Here is a 24,137-nt window from a genome sequence, read left to right on the forward strand (position 1 = left end):
ATACGTGTGGACTGTCATAGTGCAATGTTTACCAAACCAAACAATGTTCATAGTTCATACTTATTTAGCAGAAATGGAAACATCAACACAATTAAATTAACATAAATAAATAAATGTTGTGTATCTATCAGTTAAATTGCATATTTACTGAGGTTCATTGATTTATACACACACACACACACACACACACACACACACACACACACACACACACACACACACACACACACACACATTTATCTATATATTTATACAATGTATTATTCTATATTATACTTCTATATACTGTACTATTATACTATATAATTGTATTATCTTTTATTTTATTATACTATAACTAAATCATATAACGCCAGGCCATCTAACGGCACCTAAACTCAGAACAAATCTACTAAAACCTTCTGTGACTTACAGAGCTGTCATGGAATGGAACTCATTGCCAAGCTACTTCGCTGAAATGGAATCCAAAACCACTTTCAAGAACAAATTAAAATACCATTTACTAACGAGCATGCACTGAACCCTTATGGCATAGCGGTGAAAACCAATTGACTGTTAATTGTATTTATGTTGATTGCAGTGAGTGCTGCTCAGGAAGCACTATTTATTTGATTTAAATTATTTTATTTTAATACTTTTTACTAATAAATATCTTGTACAATATCATCCTAACTGAGGATGAGATTGTTAATGATGTTGATAATGATGTAAAATTGATGTTGATGTTGATAATGATGTAATGTATTGAACATTGTTGTATTGTTGAGGGCGGTTGAGTGGCGCAGTGGGCAAGGCGCTCGCCACTAACGCAGGAGATGACGCTGGTATCGAGCCCAGCTCTCGGCGTTGCTACCGGCTTGGCCGGTCGTTCATACTAACACAATTGGCAGTGTTGGGGGTGGGAAGGCCGGTGGGTGGGGATTGGACGTTGTGTACAGCGACTCCTACAGGTCGGTTGGGTGACGCCTGTACTGTACAGCAGAAACAGGAAGTATCGGGGGCAGCGTGAGCCGAGTCCCACGTGTTACTCTTCGCCACTGAGAGATCGTGCTGTTCAGGTGAAAAGATGCGACAGGCTGCCTCCTCGTGTACCGGAGGGGACACGTGATGCAAGGCTTGGTCCTCACTGCAGCCGACCAGTGGGAGGCATAGTCTAGCAACGTTCAAGACAGGGGAGGGGAGAATTGAAGGGAGAATTGGCGAGGCGAAATTGGGATGTGAGAAAAATAGAAAATAAGGAGAAAAAGTGGATAAAAAAAATAAAAACATTGTTTTTAGTGCCGGACCCCAGGAAGAATAGCTTTTGTCAAGTGCAAAAGCTAATGGGGATCCTAAATAAACATAAACATAAACACATACATGTTGATTTCTCCCATCCAGAATAATTCTGGCTGTGGGTCGGTTTCCGGTTCTTCTCAGGATTGCGTGTCTCACAAGACCGGGCCTTTCATGAACACTGTTTGGCACAGTTACTTCCCAAGATGAGATTTTATAGCTGCTCTGCCTAGCTTTACGAGGTGGGCTACTAACTCAGAAGTAGCACCTCTATATAAGCTCACGCTCTGGGGGTCGCCTGGCTGACGTGTTGGTCGGCGTGTGTGCGGCTGTGCGCTCGTGCATTCACTCGATGGCTTCCAATTTCATCATCTGCACTCAAAACACAGCTGAACCTTTCTTTAGATTAGATTAGATTCAAATGTATTGTCACCACCACCATACAGCACACATCCAGTACAACGAACAGAAGTTTGGCATCCAACCAGAGTGCAAATGTAACTGTAAAGTGCGATAGTGATATACAATGTACAGGTGATTAAACTGGGTATAGAATATATAAAGGGATATGTACAGATATAGTATTAATATGTACAGTGATACAGGTATAAAGACACGATGGTACTAAGTCATACTGGCCAGCAGCATAACTAGTAAGAGAGTAGGTAAGGGATATGTATTATGTTGTACAGATATAGATATAGTATTAATATGTACAGATGTATAGATATAGTATTAATATGTACATTGATACAGGTATAAAGACCGTATGGTAGTAAGTCATACTGGCCAGCAGTGTAACTAGTAAGAGATATGTACAGATATAGATATAGTACCTAGTAAGAGTAGTTAAGGGATATGTACAGATATAAATATTTAGTATCTACAGACATGTAAATGTAAAGGATTATATGTACAGACGGGTGTGGATAGATGCGGGAATATACTGTAGGAAAGGCTTACTGCTGTCCGTCTCTATAAAAGAGCAGTCGGGGCCGGAGTCCTTCTCTCTGAACCCTATCACGTTCTGGGTCACAGCGTCTCTCTCTCTCTGTCTCTGTCTCTCTGTCTCTGTCTCTGTCTCTGTCTCTGTTCTGTCTCTCTCTCTGTCTCTGTCTCTGTCTCTCCCCTCCTGCCTCAGTGCTTCTCTCTCTCTCGCTCGCTCACTCTCTGTGTCTCACTGGCACCATGCGGTGTCTATATGTCACAGTTACACACTGTGATGTGAAGGAGAACCAACCAGTGCTGCTACTGTACAGTCTGGCTCTGCTCACCAGAGTGTTTCAATTCAGCCCCTTCTCTCCCTCCTTCCCTCTCTCATTCTCTCTTTATTCTCTCTTTATTCTCCCTGCTCTCTCTCCCTCTTTCTTTCTTTCTTTCTTTTCTTTCTTTCTTTCTTTCTTTCTTTCTTTCTTTCTTTCTTTCTTTCTTTCTTTCTTTCTTTCTTTCTTTCTTTCTTTCTTTCTTTCTTTCTTTCTTTCTTTCTTTCTTTCTTTCTTTCTTTCTTTCTTTCTTTCTCTCTCTCTTTCTCCCCCTCTTTTTTTTTTCTCTCTCTCTTTCTTTCTCTCCCTTTATTCTCCCTGCCTTTCTTTCTTTCTTTCTCTCTCCAGTCTCTTTCTCCCCCTCTCTTTCTTTCTTTCTTTCTTTCTCTTTTTCTCTCTATCTTTCTTTCTCTTTCTCTCTCTCTTTACTCTCCCTGCTCTCTCTCTCTCTCTCTCTCTCTCGCCCTGTGCTGTCAGCTCGGGAATTTTCTCTCAGTTCACTTCTTATTTAGGTTAGATGTACTCAAGCCACGCTGTGGGATTTAAAGCCACAGATATCTAGATCCAGCCCCCCTCTGCCCCCCCCCCCCCCCCTCTGCCCCCCCCCTCTCCTCGGGCTGCTCAGTGTTGACGTTGCTCCCAGCTCTGTTGCTGGTGGCTGACACATATATTCAGGCCAAGCCGCCTTCCGGAGATTCTGCAATTGTACTACTAACTCAATCGAATGTGAGGTTCATACGAGGTCTCGGTCGTGGGAAACCAGGACGAATAGCTTCTAGTTTCCTCAGGTCTTCAATGCCAGGCTGTCTTGCTGGTAGATCTGTTTTACCTTTTCAAAGGGACGATGATCCGGTTTCCTTGAATGATGAATGAATGAATGAATGAATGAATGAATTTAAACTTTATTTAACAGATTGCAGAATGGGTACAAAAATACAGTACGGCTCAATACACACAATTGTTAATAAGGGGATGCAGACCAGAGAAAGACGTTTGTCTTGTTTACATCAGGGTCCTCCTCCATTTTCAATTCATAGTGATGAATTGAGGGTTGTTTTTATGATGGAAAATAATATCCATATTCACACAGAAACATATTGATCCTGAAAGTATTGCTTCATTGAATATAGGCTATTCTTTGCCGGAGAAATGTTGCAATACTGAGAGAAAAAGTTATTTAGAATATTTCATTTTTAAACTTCTGTACACGAGTAGGCTATAATGTGAGTCATGAGTATGTTATGTGTGTGTTAGGGTTGCCGTGGTGATGTGGAATTTCCCATGACTAATAAACCCACGACAACAGCAGTGTTACCAGTGACACCGGACATTTTACAAAATTACGCTCAATATCACTGTACTAGGGCTCACTTTGATCTTTATTCTTTAACGTTATGCCGCGGCTACATTGATCCACTGTGTCTATCCGTCTACGTCTGTTTTTAATACATTTTCAATGGTTAGTATCCATTAGTTGGACAGAGTTGACGTTGGGCTCTAATTAAAAAATAAATCAACGCGACAGTAATGCCGTCCGAAAGTGAAACCTAAAAATAGCTGCGCTCCGTCGTGCAGACACGTTCAGTTTATAATGTTGACTGACTTACACACGCTCGATAACACACTTAGTATTTCACTAATTATTTTTTATTTGATGAATGTGGGCACTAATATGTGAAAACTAACTCAAATAAAAAAAAAACATCCACCGGTGGATGCCTGAACACCGTGGCAAGCCTATTGTGTGTGTGTGTGTGTGTGTGTGTGTGTGTGTGTGTGTGTGTGTGTGTGTGTGTGTGTGTGTGTGTGTGTGTGTGTGTGTGTGTGTGTGTGTGTGTGTGTGTGTGTGTGTGTGTGTGTGTGTGTGTGTGTGTGTGTGATTCAAGGCTTATCGCGCACCCCAGCTGTCCCAGAATGCATTGTTCTGTGCACAGGCAGGGTTTCAAGGAAGGGGAGGGGGCAGCAGCAACACACCCACCACGTGTCTGACCTGTCCAATCACAAACTCTGAAGTCTGATCCGTCCAATCAGAAACTCTGAAGTTTAAATGGAAAAGAATGAGCGAGCAGGGACTTTGTGAACAGAGACGTCAGTCGACCTGCAGCAGTCAAACCGCGTCCTTCCCTCCATCCGTCCGTCCGAGGGAAGCAGCCGATGCGATTGGAGGATCAAGGAAAGAGGGCGGGGTTTGAGAGATAGGTCCGTTCCAGTTCTCCCGGCGTTGCCTCCCAACTAGGGGTGTGTGCTTGCTTAGGAAGAAACCAGTAATGCATTAGGAGGTGTGTGTGTGTGCGTGCGCGCAGGCTGGTCTGTTCAGCTGTGGGCCTGTTGACTTGGTAAACACCACCCACTCCACGACATGAAGCGGAACTCTCTCAGCCAGTCACACTCTCTGCCAGAGCAGTTAATGACTTTTTCATGGCCTCGTTACTCAGAGACTGTACTAGGTGCCTGTGCGTGTGTGCCTGTGTGTGTGTGAGTGAGGCTTTAAAGTAGGTCTGTAACGTAGCCCTAGGGCCTACATCAGCTGTGGACCAATAATGATTGAGTGACATCATGGTTGCCCAGTGTGTTTGGCCCAGAGAAAATGTACAGCGCCCTGGTTAGACACCCCCTAGTGACCAGGGTTGGCACTACCAGAGCCACCATGCTCGGTACCACATGCACCTCACATGCACCTCACATGGCAGGCAGTGTGTTTGTCTGCGTGGAGCACTGGGTCTAAAATGAAACCCTGCCTTCTTGTCTCCCTGCAGGTGAGGCAGGCTGCTCCCCGGATGAGGTGTCCCTGGCTGCGGTGAAAGGTAAGCCAAGTCCTCGTCTGTCTGTCCGGTCTGTCTGTCTGTCTGTCTGTCTGTCTGTCTGTCTGTCTGTCTGTCTGTCTGTCTGTGTGTCTGTCTGTCCGTCCGTCTGTTCCTCTGTCTGTCTGTCTGTCCGTCCGTCCGTCCGTCCGTCCGCGAGCAGCATTAACCATTCTACAGGCTAGACATCCACTTAAGACCGTTAGGTAATCAAATCATTCCCGTCTGTCCTTCACCAACCACTGCCCACGTAGAGACGCTTAGCGCCGTGCGTGTTTGTCATTTCTGCTCCGGGGTGTCAATCCAATCTCATTCACACGGAGGCGCGCCGGTACCCCCCCCCCTCTGAGAGCGGGGGTGACTCATCTCTGGAGCGCCACAGCCGTTGCAAATGGGGGCACATCTACCCCCAGAAGATATATAGTGTGTTTCCTTTCTGCCTGTGCCAAGTTTTTATTGTAAATGTCATCTCCACGGCTATTTGGGGGGCAGCGGGGGTTCGGCTAGAGCTGCAGAGCTCACGTGTCCTTCTGATGATCACGTTTCCACGTGAGCGACTGACTCCGCGTCAGTTTGGTAGATAGATATAGATCTTTATTGATAATGAAACATATATACAAGTATACACATATATGGCCCACCATTATCAAAAGGATAAAAACGCAATAAAGCGTACAGCTTATTTCCATTGCAGTCCTTCAGATGTCTGAGTAATATGCCTGGATGTGTGTAGGTGTATGAGAGTACGGTACATTGGTACAACATGGAACATATTGCACACATGTCAGAGCCCGTGGGTAAAGCGGGGGTGTGCCCACCCTACAACGCAGGGGGGAGGAAAACATAGGGAGATAAAATACAAATAAAAAATATACCCCTCAAAACCTAATAAAATACCTTATAATAACCATAAATAAAAATAACTAAGATAAATAAAATATAATTATTAAACCCATGTTCTGCTTCTCCTGATCCAGCTCTTTACTTTGCCTTTTAAAGGCAAGTCTGGTGAGTCTGAATGGAGCACAGCAGCGGGAGCAGAGAGAGCGACTCGTGCTGACCTGAGACCAGCAGCTCGCAGGGCGTGTCGCACGTTGGGGGTTAGAAGGGAACGGCTCGCGCTGACCTGAGACCAGCAGCTCGCAGGGTGTGTGTCGCGCGTTTGGGGTTAGAAGGGAACAGCTCGCGTGGCTGTCTCGTGGTGATGACCGGAGTGGTGGACCTCCCGTGATGATGACCGGGAGGATGCAACCCTCTCTGCGCCGCCCCCCCACGCCTCAAATAGATCCACCATCAGCTCTATTTTTCGATCTTTCAAAATGTTCAGTTGCTATTGCATGCACTTATTTGTGTTTCATTACACATATGAGTGCATGCTTACCAACTGTTTCGCCTGTTTTATAGCAACACTACTATCACCGACATCTAAGAAGGCAGATCCCCCCCTTCTAAGGTTTCTCTCCTCCACATTGCCTGTGGTGCATTTTTTTCTATTGCTAGGTTTCAGTGCGTTTTTTCTTACCTTCGCGTGGGGTACGTCTGGGAGCGTTGCATTCATTTATTTAAAATGTTTTGGACTTCATGGTGTTTTTGTTTTGTTCTTGCTTCATTGTGATGTTTCTTCTTGACTTGTTTAAAGAAGACGTGTCCGGCCCCATGGGGACATTAACGTGTGTCTTCGGGCCTTACACATACATTTGATTTGATTTGAACTGAGACCAGCAGCTTGCAGGGCGTGTCGAGCGTTTGGGGTTAGAAGGGACCGTTTGGGGACAGGCTGCTCCCTCAGCGAGCCATGCCATGCCATGCCTGCCTGGAAGACATTCTCATCTCTTTAATACGGGCATGGAGGATGTGTAATGACTACTTGCCTTTTGTTTTTAAAGTGTCTATCATTACTGTAGTGGGTATCATCGTTGCCTCTCGGTCTCTTGGACAGATCACTGGGCCTTCATGCGTGTAGGTTTCTGTGTAAACAGTCCCCCAGACAGACAGCCAGCTGTTAAGAACATCTGCTCTCCGCGCGTCTAAAAGATTGGAAACCAGGTGCCCCCGCATTTACACACCAGTGCAGTCTTTTTATTCAAACGGATTTAGTAACTACTTAACACGGTAAGATGAATGTGTTGAATGTTCTTTTGCAGCTTACATTACGTCTGTCCTGTTTTGGTCAAGTAGGGGTGTGTCTCTGACTCTCTGTTCCCCGGCGCGGTGAGGTGGTAGCAGAGGTGAGGGGAACAGAGCGCGCTGTGCCTGGCTGTGAGGAGGGGAACAGAGCGCCCTGTGCCCAGCTGTGAGGAGGGGAACAGAGCGCGCTGTGCCTGGCTGTGAGGAGGGGAACAGCGCCCCTCGCCCCCTGCCCTGGTATCAGTGAGGAAGTGTTTATAATACGCACAGGCCTCTCCCGGGCTGTTTGTCTTGGCGTGTGAAGCGGTGAAAACCGTTATGAGATTTAACGGTAAATTAAACATTAACCAAACTAATGGTTGCAACCCCTACCCCCCCCCCCCCCCCCCCCCCCCCTGCGCGCTCCCAGGCAACGCATGTGCTGTTTGTCTCGCACTAGGGCTGTCGACGGATTCTATAGTCGTTACAAAAAACATACATTTGATTGTGAGGGGGGAAACAGTCCCCTGTCTGTCTTCCTCTTAACTTTTTTTTTTTTAAATACTTTATTTCTCAGTTTACTATAGACAAGAACAGACAAACAAAAAGGAGGAGACAGAACAAAAATAAACCGACATAACAAAACTAAAAAACTAAAAAGACTAAAAAGACTGCCGGACAGGAAAATAAAATAACAGTGTGACTTAACTCAAAGCATTAAAGTGTGTTGTATAGCCAGGTGTTACAAGGTGCAGGTCAAACATGAGATATACAGGGGTGAGTCTCTGCGGAATGCAGTTATTTGTCCTTCAGATAGTCAATGAATGGGCTCCATATGTCCGAAAACCTGTTGTGCTCTTTGGATCTGTAATAGCGGATCCTCTCCATCTGTATGATTGTGATCATTTCATTGAGCCATTTCTGGAAACACGGGGGTGTAGGTTTTTTGCGGCTACCATGCCGAGCATTAGTGTCTGTTGTTCCTCCCTCGTGTACCTTAAGGCAGTCTCTGAACACCCAAAGAGTGCCAACTCTGGATCAACCAAACTAATGGTCGCAACCCCCCCCCCCCCCCCCCCCCCCACGCGCTCCCAGGCATGTGCTGTTTGTCTCTCACTAGGGCTGTCAACGAATTCTATAGTCGTTACAAAAAACTTACATTTGATTGTGAGGGGGGGAAACAGTCCCCTGTCTGTCTTCCTCTTAACTTCTGACCGTGGGTCTGTGCTGCTGTGAGCAGTGGGTCTGAACGAGCTGCGTGACGGACGGGAGACGTGATGCCACGTCACTTTGATTTAGCGGAGCTGAAGAACGTTGCCAATAACAACAACAACAACAACCACCACCGCATGGCCTGATGGCAGAGAGTCCAGAACCAACTCGGCCGTGAAGACGGTGATCTGCACGACTGAGCTCGATCTAAAATTAAGCCCCGTCTGGAAATACTTTTGGATTTTGATCAACTTGTTGTCAAAGTTGTGTGCAAGCTATTGTAAACTACAGCTGGCCTGCTACCTTGTTTTTTCATGCTCTAGTGTCAAGAATGTAAGTAGCCTATTTTTCAGTTTTTTTTAATAGCACTTTATCATCCCTCAGGGTAAAACGTCTAGATATTGAATAATGAAAAGAGACAGAAGCGTCTCATTATTCTCGTTGTATGTTGATCTTAACTCATTCAGTGCCGGAGCGGTATGCCCGATATAGGTCTAGAACGCCACCGCTTTTAACTCGAGATTTGCGAGTGCTTAAAAATATATCTTAAATTATAGCTATGGGGTCTAATACACCCGTCGATTGTCAGTGAGTTGCTTCCAGTCAATATGTACAAAACGGATAGTTTCTTTTGTAATTTTTCGCCTGATTATCGAATCTTCCTGAAATCAACGCTAGATCATCATTATTATCCTTCCTCGTGCAAGAATGAAAAGAGACTCATAGCGCGAGGCTCCCCCCACCACCTCCTGCACTCAACACACACACACACACACACACACACACACACGTCACACACACGTCACACACACACACAGAGGAGACAGGGTCATGGTGGAGCGATTGATGGGACATCAGAGGTGGGTAGTGGACAGACAGAGATAATAATATCTGATGTACTGTATGGTGTTGAGTCGTGTCCTTCATGTGAAGTTGAGGTGAAGTTTACATTTCTGATGTTGTTGACATGTACAGTAGCACCATCATGGCACTGCTTATCGGGAAGTAGCCTGGTCATGCTGTGCACTCAGTCTGTTCCACTGGCCGCCCACCGCAGAGTTCACAGGGTGCACTCAGTGTAGGTCAACAGAGGGCAGATCTGAAAGCTTAATTTCTGTCCACATGTCACCAATGATTCTGCCTCGATCACCCGGCAATCAGCAGTTTGAACGTCCCGCCGGGCCCCTGATCTGGGTTAGAAAAGCTTCCTGCCGGGCCCCTGATCTGGGTTAGAAAAGCTTCCTGTCGGGCCCCTGATCTGGGTTAGAAAAGCTTCCTGCCGGGCCCCTGATCTGGGTTAGAAAAGCTTCCTGCTTGGGCCCCTGATCTGGGTTAGAAAAGCTTCCTGCCGGGCCCCTGATCTGGGTTAGAAAAGCTTCTTGCCGGGCCCCTGATCTGGGTTAGAAAAGCTTCTTGCTGGACCCCTGATCTGGGTTAGAAAAGCTTCCTGCCGGGCCCCTGATCTGGGTTAGAAAAGCTTCTTGCTGGGCCCCTGATCTGGGTTAGAAAAGCTTCCTGCCGGGCCCCTGATCTGGGTTAGAAAAGCTTCCTGCCGGGCCCCTGATCTGGGTTAGAAAAGCTTCCTGCCGGGCCCCTGATCTCAAGTTTCAAGTTTCTTTAATAGTTGTCATACAGAAGTACAGAATACTTTTGTACAAAATGCTTCTTACTGTTGCGCTCCAGAGACTGTGCATGACAAGATAAGTATGAAATAAAAACATAGTAAAAATTAGAAGAAAAAAAAGAGGTCACAGTGTTCAGTTTAGACATATGTACAATGTTCGTAGACGTAGTTACCATACAATATACAATACTGTGCAGTGTACTAATATACAATACTATATAGTGCAAGGCATAAATGGACAAGGTGCAGTTTAGGTACAATTCACAGTAGGTGTACGAGTTGTAGTGCAAATCCTTTATCAATAAATATAAAGTGTAAGTGTGTTTGTGTGATCTAAAGTGTGGAGAGTGGGTGCTGCAGTGTGTTGTTTGTTTGAGTGAGTGTGTGTGTGCGTGTGGGTGTGTGTGCTGTGTGCATTTGATGGTTGTTGCATAGTGATTATTGTTCGTTTAGCGATTATTGTTCGTTTAGCAGCCTGATGGCCTGGGGATAGAAGCTCCTTCTGAGTCTTTCTGTGCTCGCCATAAGACTCCGGTATCGCTTGCCTGACGGCAGCAGTTCAAAGAGGCAGTTGTTCGGGTGGCTCGAGTCCTTAATAATTCTCTTAGCCTTCCCCTTGCACCGCTTGTTGTAAATGTTCTGGAGGGTGGGAAGCCCCCCTCTAATTGTGCGTTCGGCTGAACGTGTCACTCTTTGTAGTCTGCTACGGTCTTGTGCAGTGCTATTCCCAAACCAGGAGGTGATGTTGCCGGTCAGGATGCTCTCTATTGTACATGAGTAGAAGTTCCTAAGGATCTTCTGACTGACTTGGAACTTCCTTAGGCGCCTGAGGAAGTAGAGGCGTTGTCGTGCCTTCTTCACAACACTGTCAATGTGTGTGGTCCATGTCAAGTCCTCGGATATGTGGGCTCCGAGGTACTTGAAACTGTTCACTCTCTCAACTGGTGCCCCGTCGATGCTGAGGGGGCTGTAGTCCTTGACCCCCGACCTCCTGAAGTCCACAATCATCTCTTTTGTTTTGCTGACGTTCAGGGAGAGGCAGTTCTCCTGACACCACTGTGACAGGTTCTCTACCTCTTCCAGGTAGGCCCTTTCGTCGTTGGCAGAGATCAGGCCCACCACTACTGTGTCATCAGCAAATTTGATGATGGTGTTGTTGTTCCGCTGTGCTACGCAGTCATGTGTGTACAGGGAGTAGAGGAGGGGGCTCAGAACACAGCCCTGGGGGGCCCCTATGTTGAGCGTGATGGATGAGGAGGTGCAGTTGCCGGCTCTTACCACCTGGGGTCTGCCCGTCAGGAAGTCCAGGACCCACTGGCACAGGTCATAGTTCAAGCCCAGGTCCCTGAGCTTGGCTATGAGTTTGGAGGGGACTATGGTATTGAATGCTGAGCTGTAGTCGATGAACAGCATTCTCACATAGTTCCCCTTCCTCTTGTCCAGATGTGATGCTGCTGTGTGCAGCACATGGGCTATGGCGTCCTCCGTGGACCTGTTGGGGCGATATGCAAATTGCAGAGGGTCCAGGTTGATGGGGAGGGAGGAACAGATGTAGCCCTTCACTAGCTTCTCAAAGCACTTCATGGCTATGGAGGTGAGGGCTACAGGGCGGTAGTCGTTGAGGCAAGCGGGCGTAGATTTTTTGGGTACAGGGATGATGGTGGACTTCTTCAGACAGGTGGGGATGACGGCCTGTTCCAAGGACAGGTTGAAGATGTCAGTGAATACCGGGGCCAGTTGGTCGGCACAGACTTTTAGGACGCGGCCGGGGATGCCGTCCGGTCCTGCTGCCTTCCTGATATCCACTTTTTTAAAGATCCGTCTCACCTCATGCTCTGTTACCCTGAACACTGAGTCTCCATCAGCAGACCCCCCCCCCCCCATTGCCGTGGTTTGTAGGCTGGTGTTGTTATTCACAGCCTCAAACCTCGCATAGAAGGAGTTGAGATCATTTGCTAAGGAGATGTCACTGTTCAGTTTGAGGGGGGTTCCTTTGTAGTCTGTCATTGTTCTGAGGCCCTGCCACATGCCTCTAGAGTCAGCCTGTTCAAACTGAAGTTCAACTTTATCCCTGTAACGCCGTTTTGCCTCTATTACTGCTCTCCTGACGTTGTATCTTGCCATCTTGTGTTCTTCCATGTTGCCTGTCACCAGCCCGGTGTTGTATGCTGATGTGCGCACTTTCAGAGCCTCACGGACGGATTTGTCTACCCAGGGCTTTTGGTTTGGGTAGATATTAATTTTGGTGGTGGGGATTATTACTTCTACCTGAGTACAGACATAGTCAATCACCGTTTCGGTGTATTCGTTAATATTGGCTGTGTTATCACGGAGTACACTCCATTCTGTGCTTCCCAGCACTGCTTGGAGTGACTCTACTGACGTCACGGTCCAACGTTTAACCTCTCGCGAGACCACCGGCGTTCGCTTGAGACACTGTTTGTACTTAGGCAAAAGAAAAATTGCAACGTGATCGCTTTTACCGAATGGACTAAGAGCCTGTGACTTGTACCCATTCTTAAATTGCGAGTATACATGGTCTAATATGTTCTCGCCTCTGGTGGGACAGGTCACATGCTGATAGAAATTCGGCAGCACCTTTTTAAGACGCGCGCTGTTGAAATCCCCCAAGACCAAAATGGCCGCGTCAACGTTAGCTGCCTGGAGTTTGTTTACCTCGTCGTGAAGTTTTGAAAGTGCGACCTCAGTGTTCGCGTGTGGTGGAATCTTCTTGCTGGGCCCCTGATCTGGGTTAGAAAAGCTTCTTGCTGGGCCCCTGATCTGGGTTAGAAAAGCTTCTTGCTGGGCCCCTGATCTGGGTTAGAAAAGCTTCTTGCTGGACCCCTGATCTGGGTTAGAAAAGCTTCTTGCCGGGCCCCTGATCTGGGTTAGAAAAGCTTCCTGCCGGGCCCCTGATCTGGGTTAGAAAAGCTTCTTGCTGGGCCCCTGATCTGGGTTAGAAAAGCTTCTTGCTGGGCCCCTGATCTGGGTTAGAAAAGCTTCTTGCTGGGCCCCTGATCTGGGTTAGAAAAGCTTCCTGCCGGGCCCCTGATCTGGGTTAGAAAAGCTTCCTGCCGGGCCCCTGATCTGGGTTAGAAAAGCTTCCTGCCGGGCCCCTGATCTGGGTTAGAAAAGCTTCTTGCTGGGCCCCTGATCTGGGTTAGAAAAGCTTCCTGCCGGGCCCCTGATCTGGGTTAGAAAAGCTTCTTGCTGGACCCCTGATCTGGGTTAGAAAAGCTTCCTGCCGGGCCCCTGATCTGGGTTAGAAAAGCTTCCTGCCGGGCCCCTGATCTGGGTTAGAAAAGCTTCTTGCTGGGCCCCTGATCTGGGTTAGAAAAGCTTCTTGCTGGACCCCTGATCTGGGTTAGAAAAGCTTCCTGCTTGGGCCCCTGATCTGGGTTAGAAAAGCTTCCTGCTTGGGCCCCTGATCTGGGTTAGAAAAGCTTCTTGCTGGGCCCCTGATCTGGGTTAGAAAAGCTTCCTGCTTGGGCTCCTGGTCTGGGTTAGCAGGGATGAGGGATGGAGAGCAGGGATGAGCCAGGATGAGGGATGGAGAGCAGGGATGAGGGATGGAGAGCAGGGATGAGCCAGGAGGAGGGATGGAGAGCAGGGATGAGCCAGGAGGAGGGATGGAGAGCAGGGATGAGCCAGGATGAGGGATGGAGAGCAGGGATGAGCCAGGAGGAGGGATGGAGAGCAGGGATGAGCCAGGATGAATGGTGGAAACTATTTAGTCACTCAGAGGATGATGTAAATGGTAAATGGTGCATTTATATAGCAGCTTTGATCCAAAGCGCTTTACAACTTATGCCGGCTCACATTCACCCATTCACTCACACATTCACACACCGACGGCGGAGGCGACCATGCATATATTATGGCCGGCAAATATAAATCTCGCCGGCCAATGTGGCATAATACATTCACATAATACGTTCACAGTCATAATACATTCACTGACTAGTAGGGGTGGGACGATACATCGATCCAGATCGATACATCGATGTAATTATCAATGATCGAATCGGATCGATGCGATGTAATAAGATCGATTCATATCGATACTCTTATTTTGAAAATCCTGTGGCGAGTCTCATATCTGCCCAAGAACAACAGCAGTAGCTCCGTGTGTGTAGATGTTACAGCATAGCATTCTCCCTTTCTGTGTGTGTGTGTGCGCGTGTCTTTGGAAAGACCAGATGAGGTCAGAGGAGTTTGATGTTTAAATGTTATTTAAACATAAACAATATAATACATAATAAATGTAGGCCTATACATGATCATGCAACATCAACAAATTGTTGTAGGAACGGTTTGGGAGAGGGAGGTAGGGAGGGGTTTTAGGTTGTGAGTTTTGAGTTCCAAAAATGTTTGCTTAAAGTTTAAAGCTCAATATATCAAAACGTGGCACTTTACAGTGAACGGGAGGTCTATTTGTATTAAAAACAATATTGATTTTCTTTTAAATGTCTGGAAGAGCTCAAAAATACAAATGTCAAATGATATTTTCATTACCTTTTTTTGGTTGATCTAAATGTTACTGATTGTGTTAAATGGGCATATGATATCATCTCATATCGATTGCAGGCACCTGAATCTAATCGTATCGTATTGTATCGTGAGAGACTTTGTGATATCGGCAAATATCGTATCGTTGTCCAAAGAATCGATATCGTATCGTATCATGATGAAACTGGTGATTCCCACCCCTACTGACTAGTCTGTTCCCTTTAGATCAGCGAAGCAAAGGGTGACGTAGCGAACTCGGCTCTGAAAGAGAGAGAAATGGAGAGAGACAGAGAGAGAGAGGGACAGACAGACAGACAGAGAGAGAGCTTCATGTTTATCCACGTTTCAGCTGTGATTCCTGCTGTCCTCCGAGCCTTGCTCTCCGCCTGTGACACGAGGAGACCAATCAGTCCTATTCTTTAACCTCTGAAGCAACTCAATGACCCCCCCCCCCCCCCCCCCCCCCCCCCCCCCCAAATGAAAACCCACGGTACTGCATCTTAAATGGTTACTATAAATAGCCTCTGGCACCATGCTATACTGACACGGTTTCCAAGGAGCATGTGTGTCCCTCTACATGTAATAACTCAGGAGCACAGAGAGGCCTACATTCAGAAGCATCATCTGCCAAAATAATGTGAATCTCAATTCACACGTGCACAATTTCTCATTTACTTTATTTTCAATTAAAGATGCTATAGATGACATGTTTATGCATGTGTTTTTTTATAATATATTCCACATAGCTTTTAAAAAGGTGCAGTGCGTGCGTGTTTGCCCAAACCCTATTGATTTGCTCTTGCTACAACTGGCTGAGCCAGAGTGCGGCTGTGATGAGCCAAGAGACTCTGATCTGCTCCACCAGGCAGGACGACCACTTCACATCAGTGTCGTGATTAACCAGCATTATCGCCCAATTAAGAGGGAGGCAGACCTAACATTACAACTGACCCCAGACGGGACTTTTTGGCTGCGATTTAATATGGAGGAGCCAAAGCAGTGCCTGTTGTTGTGTATCTTTGATGAGGGTTAACTGCTAACGTCACGGTGACCAATTGCAGCCACTCTTATTGTCTGGGACCAAATACGGCCACGCCCCACTCCCAGCAAAAAGTGGGAATCTCTAGAATGGGTTTGGGGCGGCGCTGTATACGGAAGTAGCTCTCAAGGTGACGATTAGACAACACTTTTTTGTTGTCAGTAGATGGCAGCATTGGTTTAAAATTAAAGGCTGAAAATGTTGAGAACTACAACACTGCATTTCCCAAGAGCGTTAGCACAGGTCGCAGGTCACTGGGATGTGTCTATATTCTCCGACGTGATCTGAACAGCGTTAAACTATTACTGCAACCTCGGTATAGCGACCGCGAATGGCCAACTAATTATCTTAACAAAAGTGCGCTGGTAGCATTACATATGTTGTCTAAAGGGGGACATATGGTACAATTTAAGATTCTAATGATAATCGGCATATAAAGGACAAGATAAAGCATCGTTAATTTGTAAGAAACCTCAATGAAAACGGCGCAGGGTGCTATTGTTATGAAAATGTGATAGAATCCTATACAAATGTGGACGCACTTGGCCTACGTTCCGTTAGAACGAAAGAGCTGATCCGAGATCTGTAACCGGAGAGCAGTGTCTGTTTAGCCACGAGGCCTACAGAGGAAGCCTGGTCCCATTACATTATGTACAGGATAGGGCTGTAGTACCGAATAGTTCGAAGCTTCATTCATAACGTTGACATTCAAATTCTAAATCAACATTAGAATGATTATATATATATATATATATATATATATATATATATATATATATATATATAATTTTTTTTTTTTTTTTTTTATATTATTATGTGTCTATTCATTCTGTTTAAACCAATGGGGGTTTTCTTCACATTTGCAGATAAAGATTAGGCTACACTAGTATTATAGTATATGACTTGTCAAACATTTATCAAACATAATAAATAAATCAAACATTTATCATAAATGATGTATCTGCATCCGCTTGGCGCTCCATCGAGACACCATCACTTTCGTACCAACCGTGCCCTTATTGGATTATTTATGGTGACGAAACTGACTAGTTATATTCATTAAAGAAAGTTGATTTTTAAAGGCTCATTCGGTCACTTTATTCAAATTGAGGATTTAGTTTGAGGATATATATATATGTATATTTTTTTTATGATTATGTCATCAAATATGACGACAGGTCCTATGAAATAGGACCTGGGCTTGGCTATGAGTTTGGAGGGGACTATGGTATTGAATGCTGAGCTGTAGTCGATGAATAGCATTCTCACATAGTTCCCCTGCCTCTTGTCCAGGTGTGATGCTGCTGTGTGCAGCACATGGGCTATGGCGTCCTCCGTGGACCTGTTGGGGCGGTATGCAAATTGCAGGGGGTCCAGGTTGATGGGGAGGGAGGAACAGATGTAGCCCTTCACTAGCTTCTCAAAGCACGTCATGGCTATGGAGGTGAGGGCTACAGGGCGCCTCACCTCCAGATCCTGTTACATTATGTACAGGAGCCTACAGAGGAGGAAGCCTGGTCCTGTTACATTATGTACAGGAGCCTACAGAGGAGGAAGCCTGGTCCTGTTACATTATGTACAGGAGCCTACAGAGGAGGAAGCCTGGTCCTGTTACATTATGTACAGGAGCCTACAGAGGAGGAAGCCTGGTCCTGTTACATTATGTACAGGAGCCTACAGAGGAGGAAGCCTGGTCCTGTTACATTATGTACAGGAGCCTACAGAGGAGGAAGCCTGGTCCTGTTACATTATGTACAGGAGCCTACAGAGGAGGAAGCCTGGTCCTGTTACATTATGTACAGGAGCCTACAGAGGAGGAAGCCTGGTCCTGTTACATTATGTACAGGAGCCTACAGAGGAAGCCTGGTCCCGCGGGCCGTGTGGCAGCCAGGGTGTCGGATGACTGCAGACAGAGGGCTGCACTCTTTACATGTGGTGGTGGTGACCCAGTTTACTTTCCACTACCGCTTTTTAAAAAAATCATGAAGGTGTCTAGTTGTTGCAGAAGCCATTTATCAGGAGTGTGTGAGAGCATCCGGTGAGGCCCGGTGAGGCCTGGTGAGAGGGAGGATGTGAGGAGTTCTGACGGCTATCTCTCCCAGATGACAGGACAGGTCCCAGCCAGGTCACGGCACCCACAGTTTCACTCTGCGTTTGCGGAAACAAAAATAGACGTGTGTGAACTGGAAAATGTATTTTTATGCGCACAGTGTGCGAGATTACAACAAGTATTGTAATCTCTCAACACCCCCCCCCCTCCTCACTGCATATAGGTCAGTGGCTGCATTGAGCAAAAAATATCTACTCAACTGCCGGGACCTGTTGCTGGTCACGTAGCCGCGTCAGCAAAGTGAGCAGAGACGACTGTTGTTTACTCGCTGGACCGAAGCAGCGCTCAGTCTGACTTGAGCTTGCCAATGTTCATGAGGCAGAATTATTACAATAGCCGATAATACATTTTCTCAATGATAAATCCATATACGGGTGGACGGACCGCGCGGGAAACGTCAGACTACACCTCCATATGAAGATGGAATAGTTTCAAGTTTCAGGCTTTGTTTTATTTGTCACACATACAGTACATGTACATTACAGTGAATTGCTTGGTTCTGTATGAGCCTCCTGAGATGGTGCTTCATGCCGTAAAGAAAAGTTAAAAGAATAAAGACCAATACACTATACAAAATATACAAAACTAAAGTACAAAATGCAACAAAATGAGGTATGGAGGTAGTGCAAATCCTTTAGTAATGACTAGATCAAATATGGTGTAGTGTTAAACGGTGTTTAAAGCTAATACAGCAAAACGCAATACCTGCAGCAAGAGTGTTTAGTGCAGCGAGGAAGCTTTGATGTGTGTGCTATAATTTGTTTCGACCCTCCGTGCAGCACCTGGGCAGGTAAACGCACTCTTGGAAAGTGATGCAGAGCTCTATTTCTGCTGGGCAGTGGGCAGGTAAACGCACTCTTGAAAAGTGATGCAGAGTTATATTTCTGCTGGGCAGGTAAACGCACTCTTGAAAAGTGATGCAGAGTTCTATTTCTGCTGGGCAGGTAAACGCACTCTTGAAAAGTGATGCAGAGTTCTATTTCTGCTGGGCAGGTAAACGCACTCTTGAAAAGTGATGCAGACTCAGAGCTCTATTTCTGCTGGGCAGGTAAACTCACTCTTGAAAAGTGATGCGGAGCTCTATTTCTGCTGGGCAGGTAAACGCACTCTTGGAAAGTGATGCAGAGTTCTATTTCTGCTGGGCAGGTAAACTCACTCTTGGAAAGTGATGCAGAGCTCTATTTCTGCTGGGCAGGTAAACTCACTCTTGAAAAGTGATGCAGAGCTCTATTTCAGCTGGGCAGGTAAACGCACTCTTGAAAAGTGATGCGGAGCTCTATTTCTGCTGGGCAGGTAAACTCACTCTTTAAAAGTGATGCGGAGCTCTATTTCTGCTGGGCAGATGAACTCACTCTTTAAAAGTGATGCAGAGCTCTATTTCTGCTGGGCAGGTAAACGCACTCTTGAAAAGTGATGCAGAGCTCTATTTCTGCTGGGCAGATAAACTCACTCTTTAAAAGTGATGCGGAGCTCTATTTCTGCTGGGCAGGTAAACTCACTCTTGAAAAGTGATGCAGAGCTCTATTTCTGCTGGGCAGGTAAACGCACTCTTGAAAGTGATGCAGAGCTCTATTTCTGCTGGGCAGTGGGCAGGTAAACTCACTCTTGAAAAGTGATGCAGAGCTCTATTTCTGCTGGGCAGGTAAACTCACTCTTGAAAAGTGATGCGGAGCTCTATTTCTGCTGGGCAGGTAAACGCACTCTTGGAAAGTGATGCAGAGTTCTATTTCTGCTGGGCAGGTAACGCACTCTTGAAAAGTGATGCAGCAGAGCTCTATTTCTGCTGGGCAGGTAAACTCACTCTTGAAAAGTGATGCAGAGTTCTATTTCTGCTGGCAGGTAAACTCACTCTTGGAAAGTGATGCGGAGCTCTATTTCTGCTGGGCAGGTAAACGCACTCTTGAAAAGTGATGCAGAGCTCTATTTCTGCTGGGCAGGTAAACTCACTCTTGAAAAGTGATGCAGAGTTCTATTTCTGCTGGGCAGGTAAACGCACTCTTTAAAAGTGATGCAGCAGAGCTCTATTCTGCAGGTATCACTCTTCTCGTCAACGTCCAGTGCCCCTTAATTAGGTCCTCCCTCTGTCCAGTCAGCGCCCTGCCTGCCTGCCTGCCTGCCAGGTCCTCCCTCTGTCCACACCGACCCAGACGCCCTCCTCGCCACTCAGCAGACAGAGAGAGGAGCCCTGCCCTCCTCACCACTCAGCAGACAGAGAGAGAGAGGAGCCCTGCCCTCCTCACCACTCAGCAGACAGAGAGAGGAGCCCTGCCCTCCTCACCACTCAGCAGACAGAGAGAGAGAGGAGCCCTGCCCTCCTCACCACTCAGCAGACAGAGAGAGAGAGGAGCCCTGCCCTCCTCACCACTCAGCAGACAGACAGAGAGAGAGCCCTGCCCTCCTCGCCACTCAGCAGACAGACAGAGAGAGAGGAGCCCTGCCCTCCTCGCCACTCAGCAGAAAGACAGAGGAGCCCTGCCCTCCTCACCACTCAGCAGACAGAGAGAGAGAGGAGCCTGCCTCCTCACCACTCAGCAGACAGAGAGAGAGAGAGGAGCCCTGCCCTCCTCGCCACTCAGCAGACAGAGAGAGGAGCCCTGCCCTCCTCACCACTCAGCAGACAGAGAGAGAGGAGCCCTGCCCTCCTCACCACTCAGCAGAAGAGAGAGAGAGGAGCCCTGCCCTCCTCACCACTCAGCAGACAGAGAGAGAGAGGAGCCCTGCCCTCCTCACCACTCAGCAGACAGAGAGAGAGAGGAGCCCTGCCCTCCTCACCACTCAGCAGACAGAGAGAGAGGGAGCCCTGCCCTCCTCACCACTCAGCAGACAGAGAGAGGAGCCCTGCCCTCCTCACCACTCAGCAGACAGAGAGAGAGAGGAGCCCTGCCCTCCTCACCACTCAGCAGAGAGAGAGAGAGAGGAGCCCTGCCCTCCTCACCACTCAGCAGACAGAGAGAGGAGCCCTGCCCTCCTCACCACTCAGCAGACAGAGAGAGGAGCCTGCCCTCCTCACCACTCAGCAGACAGAGAGAGAGAGGAGCCCTGCCTCCTCACCACTCAGCAGACAGAGAGAGAGAGGAGCCCTGCCCTCCTCACCACTCAGCAGAGAGAGAGAGAGAGGAGCCCTGCCCTCCTCACCACTCAGCAGACAGACAGAGAGAGGAGCCCTGCCCTCCTCACCACTCAGCAGACAGAGAGAGAGAGGAGCCCTGCCCTCCTCACCACTCAGCAGACAGAGAGAGAGAGAGAGGAGCCCTGCCCTCCTCGCCACCCAGCAGACAGAGAGAGAGAGGAGCCCTGCCCTCCTCACCACTCAGCAGACAGAGAGAGAGAGGAGCCCTGCCCTCCTCACCACTCAGCAGACAGAGAGAGAGAGAGAGGAGCCCTGCCCTCCTCGCCACCCAGCAGACAGAGAGAGAGAGGAGCCCTGCCCTCCTCACCACTCAGCAGACAGAGAGAGAGAGAGAGCCCTGCCCTCCTCACCACTCAGCAGACAGAGAGAGAGAGGAGCCCTGCCCTCCTCACCACTCAGCAGACAGAGAGAGAGAGAGAGAGCCCTGCCCTCCTCACCACTCAGCAGACAGAGAGAGAGAGAGGAGCCCTGCCCTCCTCACCACTCAGCAGACAGAGAGAGAGAGGAGCCCTGCCTCCTCACCACTCAGCAGACAGAGAGAGGAGCCCTGCCCTCCTCACCACTCAGCAGACAGAGAGAGAGAGGAGCCCTGCCCTCCTCACCACTCAGCAGACAGAGAGAGGAGCCCTGCCCTCCTCACCACTCAGCAGACAGAGAGAGAGGAGCCCTGCCCTCCTCACCACTCAGCAGACAGAGAGAGAGAGGAGCCCTGCCCTCCTCACCACTCAGCAGACAGAGAGAGAGAGGAGCCCTGCCCTCCTCACCACTCAGCAGACAGAGAGAGAGAGGAGCCCTGCCCTCCTCACCACTCAGCAGACAGAGAGAGAGAGGAGCCCTGCCCTCCTCACCACTCAGCAGACAGAGAGAGGAGCCCTGCCCTCCTCGCCACTCAGCAGACAGAGAGGAGCCCTGCCCTCCTCACCACTCAGCAGAGAGAGAGAGGAGCCCTGCCCTCCTCGCCACGCTCACCCCCCCTGAGGCCTGGCCTTCTACACAGTCTGCTGGCTTAATCAGCCACACGCTCATTATCTCTCTCTCTGTCTCTGTGTGTCTCTCTCTCTGTCTCTGTGTGTGTGTGCTCTCTCTCTCTCTCTCTCTCTCTCTCTCTCTCTCTCTCTCTCTCTCTCTCTCTCTCTCTCTCTCTCTCTCTCTCTCTCTCTCTCTCTCTCTCTCCTCTCTCTCTCTCTCTTATTATTCCCTGCACCGTGGAGTGTTGAGTATAAAAGGCCTTGCCGTGATGCTCTGATGTAACAGGCGCCTTTCTAAACCGCTGCAGAGACGAGAAAGGGAACAGGGGAGAGAGAATGTATTTTGCAGCCCTGCTGTCTGATATATAATTCAGGCAGAAGCTCTGGGTGATGTTTTGCTTCTTCTTTTCTTTTTTTTCGGCTTCAAGTCTGTCAGCCTTTTGGGAGTGTAAACGGTGAAATGGCATTAACAACACTTTGAGTGCCAGCCACGGCATAATTCGTTATTTCATGCCAACCGTTGAGTGCCAGCCGACGAGATATGCCGTTTTTAATCGTTATTTTTTTTTAATTTATTAGCGATTTCCATTCATATTTCATCAATCTAGCCTCACGTACCAGTGGGGATCTGTCTGAACTCGAATAGGAAAATACCGCCCCCTATCGTCCCCCCGATGGTAATGCATGCATTGGAATGGACTCGATGAAAATGGATGGAAAAGAAAAATCCGGAATCCACATTTTACTTCTCAGGCAAGTAACCCGAGCCGATTGGACTCATTGTGGACCATCAGAACAGCGTGGAATATATATTTCCAGTACCCAGCGTTGGATCAATAAACGCGATCGATATTTGGAATGGCGATCAGGAATTGGAATCATCTTTTTGGAGAACATCTGATCTGAGGTAAGGAATCTATTTTACCAGTATTGGGATAATCAGAGCTATTTTCACCTATATATCAGCGTGTGCCATATGTGTGTGTGTGTGTGTGTGTGTGTGTGCGAGATCAGGAAATAAGATAATCGATTTTTCAGCCCGCTTCTATAGCGTGCATAAGTACACATATACTATCGATAATCTAGCGTTTATTTGAAAACGATTCATAAATAGGCCGAAAAATGACAACGTGTTTTGTGTATTCCAGTGTATTCCAGTAAAGGGCGATTATCACAGAATCTTCTGAAATCTTCTGGAAGTTTCAAGACACTAGCGTTTTTCAAAATGGTATAACATGGAAATGAACCGATTATTAAAAAAAAAAAAAAAAAAAAAAAAAAATCCGTTTTGACAATGTTGACTGCAAACAAGTCATTGATAAGCGACGGCCATATTAGACACATAGCCATAATTTAAGATATAGTTATGCGTTCGCAAATATGAGAGCTCGATCATTGAAGTGGGTGGCGGCATTCAACGGGGTAAATAGGAAACGGAGGCCGGCACTGAAAGTGTTAAGAGCTCAACGTAGACCCAGCCCAGAGCGTAGACCCGGCCCACAGGCCAGAGCGTAGACGCGGTAGACCCGGCCCAGAGCGTAGACCCGGCCCAGAGCGTAGACCAGGCCCAGAGCGTAGACCCGGCCCAGAGCGTAGACCAGGCCCAGAGCGTAGACCCGGCCCAGAGCGTAGACCAGGCCCAGAGCGTAGACCAGGCCCAGAGGCCCAGAGCGTAGACCAGGCCCAGAGGCCCAGAGCGTAGACCCGGCCCACAGGCCCAGAGCGTAGACCCGGCCCACAGGCCCAGAGCGTAGACCCGGCCCACAGGCCCAGAGCGTAGACCCGGCCCACAGGCCCAGAGCGTAGACCAGGCCCACAGGCCCAGAGCGTAGACCAGGCCCACAGGCCCAGAGCGTAGACCAGGCCCACAGGCCCAGAGCGTAGACCCGGCCCACAGGCCCAGAGCGTAGACCAGGCCCACAGGCCCAGAGCGTAGACCCGGCCCAGAGGCCCAGAGCGTAGACCAGGCCCACAGGCCCAGAGCGTAGACCAGGCCCAGAGCGTAGACCCGGCCCAGAGCGTAGACCAGGCCCAGAGCGTAGACCAGGCCCAGAGCGTAGACCAAGCCCAGAGCGTAGACCCGGCCCAGAGCGTAGACCAG

General features: G+C 48.0%; 1 protein-coding gene across 1 annotated transcript in view; it reads left to right on the forward strand.

Annotated features, from left to right (window-relative positions):
- osbpl5 (oxysterol binding protein-like 5) overlaps nucleotides 1-24,137 on the forward strand; it is a 182,823-nt gene that overhangs the window by 33,363 nt on the left and 125,323 nt on the right. Inside the window, exon 2 of the mRNA XM_084335562.1 lies at nucleotides 5,294-5,341. The gene's annotated coding sequence lies outside the window, so the exon portion shown is untranslated. The remainder of the gene's footprint in view (nucleotides 1-5,293; nucleotides 5,342-24,137) is intronic.

Source organism: Notolepis coatsorum, assembly GCF_963971535.1.
Source record: "Notolepis coatsorum genome assembly, chromosome: 18".
Taxonomy (NCBI): domain Eukaryota; kingdom Metazoa; phylum Chordata; class Actinopteri; order Aulopiformes; family Paralepididae; genus Notolepis; species Notolepis coatsorum.